Source organism: Scardinius erythrophthalmus (genome assembly GCF_964197995.2).
Source record: "Scardinius erythrophthalmus genome assembly, chromosome: 3".
Taxonomy (NCBI): Eukaryota; Metazoa; Chordata; class Actinopteri; order Cypriniformes; family Leuciscidae; genus Scardinius; species Scardinius erythrophthalmus.
The window spans coordinates 30,456,195-30,463,903 of NC_138223.1; positions in this window are offsets into that span (position 1 = coordinate 30,456,195).

The following is a 7,709-nucleotide window of genomic DNA, read 5'->3' on the forward strand; positions in this document are numbered from 1 at the left end:
GAGGAGAATGGGCCGACTGATTCAAGCTGATAGAAGAGCAACTTTGACTGAAATAACCACTCGTTACAACCGAGGTATGCAGCAAAGCATTTGTGAAGCCACAACACGCACAACCTTGAGGCGGATGGGCTACAACAGCAGAAGACCCCACCGGGTACCACTCATCTCCACTCCAAATAGGAAAAAGAGGCTACAATTTGCACAAGCTCACCAAAATTGGACAGTTGAAGACTGGAAAAATGTTGCCTGGTCTGATGAGTCTCGATTTCTGTTGAGATATTCAGATGGTAGAGTCAGAATTTGGCGTAAACAGAATGAGAACATGGATCCATCATGCCTTGTTACCACTGTGCAGGCTGGTGGTGGAGGTGTAATGGTGTGGGTTTTCTTGGCACACTTTAGGCCCCTTAGTGCCAATTGGGCATCGTTTAAATGCCACGGCCTACCTAAGCATTGTTTCTGACCATGTCCATCCCTTTATGACCACCATGTACCCATCCTCTGATGGCTACTTCCAGCAGGATAATGCACCATGTCACAAAGCTCGAATCATTTCAAATTGGTTTCTTGAACATGACAATGAGTTCACTGTACTAAAATGGCCCCCACAGTCACCAGATCTCAACCCAATAAAGCATCTTTGGGATGTGGTGGAACGGGAGCTTCGTGCCCTGGATGTGCATCCCACAAATCTCCATCAACTGCAAGATGCTATCCTATCAATATGGGCCAACTATTCTAAAGAATGCTTTCAGCACCTTGTTGAATCAATGCCACGTAGAATTAAGGCAGTTCTGAAGGCGAAAGGGGGTCAAACACAGTATTAGTATGGTGTTCCTAATAATACTTTAGGTGAGTGTATATATAAAATGTGCTCATTTGGATAAAAACTTGTGGATTATCATGTTTACTTCAAATATCTTTAGAGAGCAGTATTTTTTTTCTTCTTCTTTTTTTACCCAAAATTGTGTGATGTGAGCATTATGGAAAGCTAAACTCTTACATGTAATTTATGTTTTATTCATACTTGACGCCGGTGGGCGCCCTCGCACAGAAAGTCCACAAGTGAGACTCATCCTAGACAGCAACATTGGCCTAGATCCGGGCCATATCTAGCCTGGCAAGCCAGACCCACATCAAGATGTTAGGTTTGGCAACTCACCATAGACACGGCTCAATCCGAGGGGCGGGATAAACGGCTGTCTTTCAAATTCACTCTGCACGCAATAGGACAGCGCTTCAACCAACCAGAGCGTTTTCCCAACAGCGGAGCTAACGTTAGTTGATAGATTCAACTTTTGAATCTGGCCGGCAAAACTACGAACACATCTTCTTTTTTTAAGAATGACTTAAAGGCCGTTCTTTGCTCTTTTCTCAAAGAAAAGCTTAACTCCAAGTCCTCCAGAGTCGCGGCCAAAGCCAATTCGAAAGACTGTTCGCCAGCAGCAGCAGCTCTTCTTTGTTTTCAAGTAGCAGGGAACCATTGCAACTCTGTCGTCATTATGTTAAGCCCATACTCTATACACGACGTGATTGGCCTGACCCAATTTAGGTTTTTACAGCTCCGAAAGTCAACGGAGAGTTGCTAGACTACCCTGGCTGCAAAATACATTTTGCTGCCGCTAGGGTGCGTCTAGATTTCTAGGCTAGGCCATATCTGGTACATGTGGATTCCACGCGTACCACATGTGGGCCGAATCTGGGCCAATGTTGCTGTCTGGGATAGGAGTAATAAAACTAATGGGGTGCTTCTCAATTCTCAAATTGACTACTTGCACTGAGCTTCGTGACGCACTTACGTTTTGAAATAGTACAACTCAGACACATTTTCAATGTGCTGTAGTCCCCTAGTTGACTAAACTCCACCTAAAATGAGTGTCCGCAAAAAGATTTAAAAATCTGGACATTTTCAAAGACAGGAGAAGAGATATTCTGAAGATTACTATGTGAGGAATTTTCCAAACTCAACAGAATCCAACCCAACCCAACCCAAGATGATCTGAGAAAGCGGTGGCTGTTAAACATACGCGATTATTTCAGCACACGTTGCCAGTGTTCGTCTAAACTAGTGACTGCGATGCTGAAGTGTGTGAGACCTGATGAATTTAAACCTTTATATATTTGTATTAAATATTATAATTACTATTCTGTGTCATTTTTCAATGTCAATAATTTTACTGTATATAATTTACATGTTTATGCCCAAAATTCTTAATTAATATTCAAAGTAGGTGACTGTCATTCTCCTCCATGCTGTGTGCGTTTAAGATGAATTAAATATTTAACATTGTTACATTTATTTAGGGCACGTAATGCACATTCATTCATTCAAATATTCTAAAAGACTGGAATAAGAGAACCAGCGCACATAAGCAATCCTTTTTTATCAGTCAAATTCATTTAAAAATGAAAACTCAACAGGCATGAAATATGATCAGTAAGAGAAAAACACTGTTAATGAGAAGACAAGCACTGGACTGCTGCAGGTTAGTGGGCAAATATATTTATTTTTTTATTCAAAATGCACAGTTTTAGACAAATATATTTATAGGAGCATTTCAGCAGGTTCAAAAAAATGTATGTTATTGCAGAGAACATGATTCATTGTTTTAATCAATTGACAGCCATAAAACGTAGTAATAATCTGCGTTGTCATGTATGTAGGTGCATTGAACGCTGGCTTTTACAGGTGTTGTGCCGAATTCTGTGACCCACCGAATTCTGTGATCCTGGTAGGCGCTGTAGTGATGGTAGGGTTAGGATTAGGATTAGGATTGGGATTATCTTAATACAGTGCCTACTAGGGTCACAGAATTCGGTGGTGCAAGTAGTCCATTGATCCTTCCTTGTTCCTTGCTCCACTGTCCTCCAGTCTGTGACACCTGTCACCAATCAAAGAAAGCCATCTTGAAGGACATTTTAATTCTCTGACTGCACCGCGAAGAACGAGGATTGAAGAAGCTTCCAGAGGAGCATTGAGTGAGGATGCACAGGTGTATCCTTTGTGGAAGTCTTTCTTTTCGAGAAACCTGGCCCACGTATAAATTCTCCTCCCCTTCACATCTGTCACAATAATTTTAATTTATGCTTTACCTTTGCAGTTTCAATAAACTTTATATCTCACATATTTAAACAGGGCATCTTGCATTTTTTTTCCTTTTTTTTTTCTTAAATAACCAATCTTCAACAGAGATCAAGAATATTCCAATGAACAAATAAGATTTCCTTTGATTCCTCTGTCCTCATTTTCTTTCCTCTCATCCTACGGGGGCAGAGCTGGAACTGAGGAAAGGAATAGAGGAAAGGAAACGAGGATGCACATATAAGAAATGAGAGGCACCCATGCTGTTTCAGGAAATTCCTAATATGGACAGAGACATTCAGATATAACTGTAGCTGCCTAAAATGCAAATAGAGACTGATTTAACATGAAGAGAATGAACACACCATTGCAACAGTTACTGAATCACTGAATAGAAAACTATAAAATAATATAAGTTCTGCCTCATTCCGTGATAAGAAGCCACATCAGTTTACAGAACGAAGTTATTTCAAACTAGTTGCCATTACGTGTAATTGTTCCTTTTGAATGCAATGGCTGATAGCATTATTTATTAAAAATATCTAGATATTGCAATATAGCATTATCATGAATTCTTTTAGCCACGATAATCGTGTAGTGAAAAATCTGATCTCATATGACAGCCCTACTTCGAGTAAATACAACTGTGAGTGTTTCCCCCTAGTGGTCCCACCAATTGGTGCAGTCAATTCAAAGCACATGCAGACATGGCAGTATTAATTAAAAATCACCCAGAAAATATTTTTACATGGAAAAAGAGTGGTAGAGCCTTGGTTATTTTCCAACAGATTTAAACGGGTTAAATGCAACTGCAGTGCAGCAAGTGAAATTATAACTCCAAGGCCATTTATGATTTATTTATTTATTTTTTTTCATTTATTTGGCATCAGTATAAATGGGTAAGAATTGAATACAGATGGCACCCTAAAATGAGCATAATTTCCACATTCCATCTCTATAGAAGACTGAAGAAAACAGTTGGCCCTTGAGGCTGGCTTATATCCAGTACTTCCCAGTAAGTGGATGCTGGTTAGTGCCTTGAAGCATGTCGGACCGTACTCCAATTGCACATGCTTTGTTTGACCTATTATGAGCTTTTAATTAGTGGAGAACATGGGGGATTGAGGTCTGTTGAGTCAGGTCTCTTTGTTACGTAAGATCGAAATACGGATCCTTTTTAAGTTACTTATTGGCGCTGCAAATTAAAACAGTGAAATTTTGTTCAACAGTATAACTATTATATCTGTGTAATGCATATTTAAACTTTTCAAAAATTTCAAATATACCACACTACTGTTTCATACATAGGTACACAATGTATTTTTTTGCACTCTAGCGGTTATTAAACAAAACTGCATTGTAGCTACTTCTCTCTGTTTCTGTATATGATGAGTCATGCAGGTAGCCTGCTGGGCTTCTCCGCAGAGGTTGTCGGCCCGCCCTGTCTAAAATAGTCTGAATATAAACACTTATAGGCGTACCGTAGTGAAAACATGATATGGCATTTTACAACCTGAACTAACCTTGCCTTGTAAAATGTTATGTGATATTTTATGAGAATTATTGAACTTGAGACACGGTCTGCTGGGGCCCTCTCTATGATGTAATTTTTTGTTTGTTTGTTGCATGTAATATGTCATCATAAAAAGGTATTTTCAAGTCCTTTCATTTTTTATGTATTTTTGAATAAATGAATAGATGGAAAAAAAGCATCACATCTTTGACATAAAAAGAAGTATTCAAGTGGACAGTGGATGATGTGCGGTTTAATTCAATGAATTGAATGATTTAGTACAGTCAGCACTCAGAAGGGTGTCTGCTTTAGCCCATGGCTATAGCAGTAATATACTGTCCAGTCTGTAAATCTCACACTATGCACCATGCTGCGATCAATGCGATGCATGTTTCCAGTGTTCACCTACAGGTTCCTCAGAGACCACTCTATTATTTGACTCTTTGCTCGTGACCCTTCTCCCATCCTCCTGCTTTGATTCTTTTTAATATTGGTGTGCACAAGGAAACAACAATAATGCTGAATCCTCTTTCACCAAGGTCAATATAAATGGTTTACAACTTTGTAATTCCTGTGAGCCTCAAAAGTAATTTGTGGAGTTCAAATGTTCAATTTGTCAATTAAAGGCTGTATCATGGAACCAACAACAAAAGATTCATGAGAAAATTGTGCAATGAAAGCATCATGTCAGAACATCATTACTCACACTTACAGTTCTTTTTTTATCTATTGATCTAAAGTGAGTTGTTTCTTTTTCCCCTATTATTTCTTGACAACCTGCAGCAGAATAACACTCATGGCTGTAATTTGTAAAATGGGTAGGCTGTGTCACTGAAAAAACATTGGTGTAGAAACAGTTTTCTCTCAGAAATTGGTTGTAAATTTCATAATTAATTCCAAAGAAATAGCAAGTAACACATTTAATTAAATGTGAAAATTTGAAATACTGTTTTTGATTTTCCTTGTAAAATGTATAATAATCTTTGTTTTATTTAATTGTGATAATTATAATTAGATCATTTTGAATGTCGCCAAAGAACATTTTTTGTATTTATGTAAACTTTTAAATGAAGAAACTTTGCACAAGACTCCTGGTCTTTCTATTTAAATAAAATCAGTTACTGTGACCTCAATTACTGCCCAGCTGTTAGAAATCCATAAAGAGGAGTATTTTAACATTATATTATCTCAGTGGCACTTTACGTGTGATATTCTTCTCACCCACATGGTCTTATTTATAGAATTTGTCTTCAACTCAAAGTTTGTTGCGCCAGCACTAAAATGTCATCATTCACAGAATTGGTATATAACCTCCAGATGATTTTGCATTAAGCAAGTAGGCCTACTCAACTCTCTGTGCTGGTGTTAAATAGATCTTGAAGATTTTGGCTACAATGAGAAAATATCCAAGTAAATATTATGAAATATCAGAAATAGTATGAAAATAACATAACTTTCAAAATTAACATGCCCATGTTTTATTAATAAAGTTCGGGAGGAGCACGTTCAGATAATTAAACCTAATTAAACACCTGTGGAGCACATTCAGATAACACGAGTATATCCATCCACGGTCTAATTCCGCGTATTTCTCTAAACCGGACCATTCAGTAATTCCTGCCACAGAGAAATGGACAATAGCTTATGCGTTTTAAATGGTTTCTGTACACATTAGTTGCCGTCATTAACGCCATGCTTTCTCAATTGTGGCTTAAACTTACACGCTCGCTCATTACGTGCAGATTGCACGCATAGTCGCACTCGCACACAGAATAATTAAGAACCTATCATTAACGCTGTTCTGCAATTTATCTACAAAAAATCGCTTAGAACTTAAAGCTACACTGTGTAGGATTTTCTCCCATCTAGCGGTGAAATTGTTTATGTCTACCAACTGGAAATTACTTTCTAGCCCCTCCCATTCTGAGGGCGTTTTAACCATAGACTGTAAAAAAATATGGACGTAGTGTCCGTGACGTCACCCGTAGGTTTCTGAAGAGCATTTTTGAAGCCTAAAGTGGGCGGAGCCGGCCGTCGCCATCTTGGCCTTGCGTCACTCCCAGATAACAGAAAATGGACAAACAGGCGGGGGGGCGTGAGTGGAGCTGAGGAGCCTGGCTATCTGAAATCTCCTAGCTCGACGTGATCGAGTTAGCTGATGATGTAAAGCCAATTAAACGTTCCTATTTTTGCCCTTCGAAATATTATAATAGTTAAAAGACATGGCTACAAGTGAGACTGTGTATTCGAGAGTGTTTGTGTGTGACTGATTTATGTGCATACATGTCCGTCACTCTTTCATGGTCCGTCAGCGCGGCATCGCTCAAGTTCGTAGAGCTTATTCAGTCCATTTTAAATTCTGATGATGGCCGTCTCTCAAATGGGTTATGGTTTAACCGTTAAACCATAGATATATTGCCTTTGAAGTGCAAGTAAATGCGCTAGAAAATCCGCGCTCATTCACGGACGGAGAAAGCGCCGACGCCTGCATGATTTCATCTGACGGTAACGTTAACCTACATAAGCATATTATAATCCATCTGTTCCATGGGAGCAGAACGAACGAGCATTTATTGACGTTTTAAATTTGAAAACCCCAAAAAGCAACGACATTGTCAGACATCCATTAGTGCATGTTCACAGAGGAAAAGAACTGAAATACAGCGCTGGTTGTTCTCTCGAACGATAACGACGGAATCCAAAGACGTGGGCTTTGTAACGTTACCCAAGTATTAAAATTGTATGAAATTATAATCCCGAAAAAAAGCACAAACACGGCAAAGATGGCAAGTTCAGCAGCTAACATTGCTGAGGTGAAGTGACGGCTAGTAACAGCAGACAAACGGCTAGCACTGACAGCGGCAATCCATCTGTCACTCAAGTGGCTTGGCCACACCCTTAAATTTAAATATTAATCAACTAAACGGACGAGTTATAAAATAATTCACCCCCCTCACAGTTGTTATGAAGGGCAAAATTAGCTGTATAGACCAAATCCACATACAGACACCAGGCTTTAAACACGTTTTTTTCTGCTGTAAAGTTGGTCATTTTAACATGGGGGAGATACAGATTTGACTCACTTCTGACAACAGCCTCAAGCGGCCAGTCAAC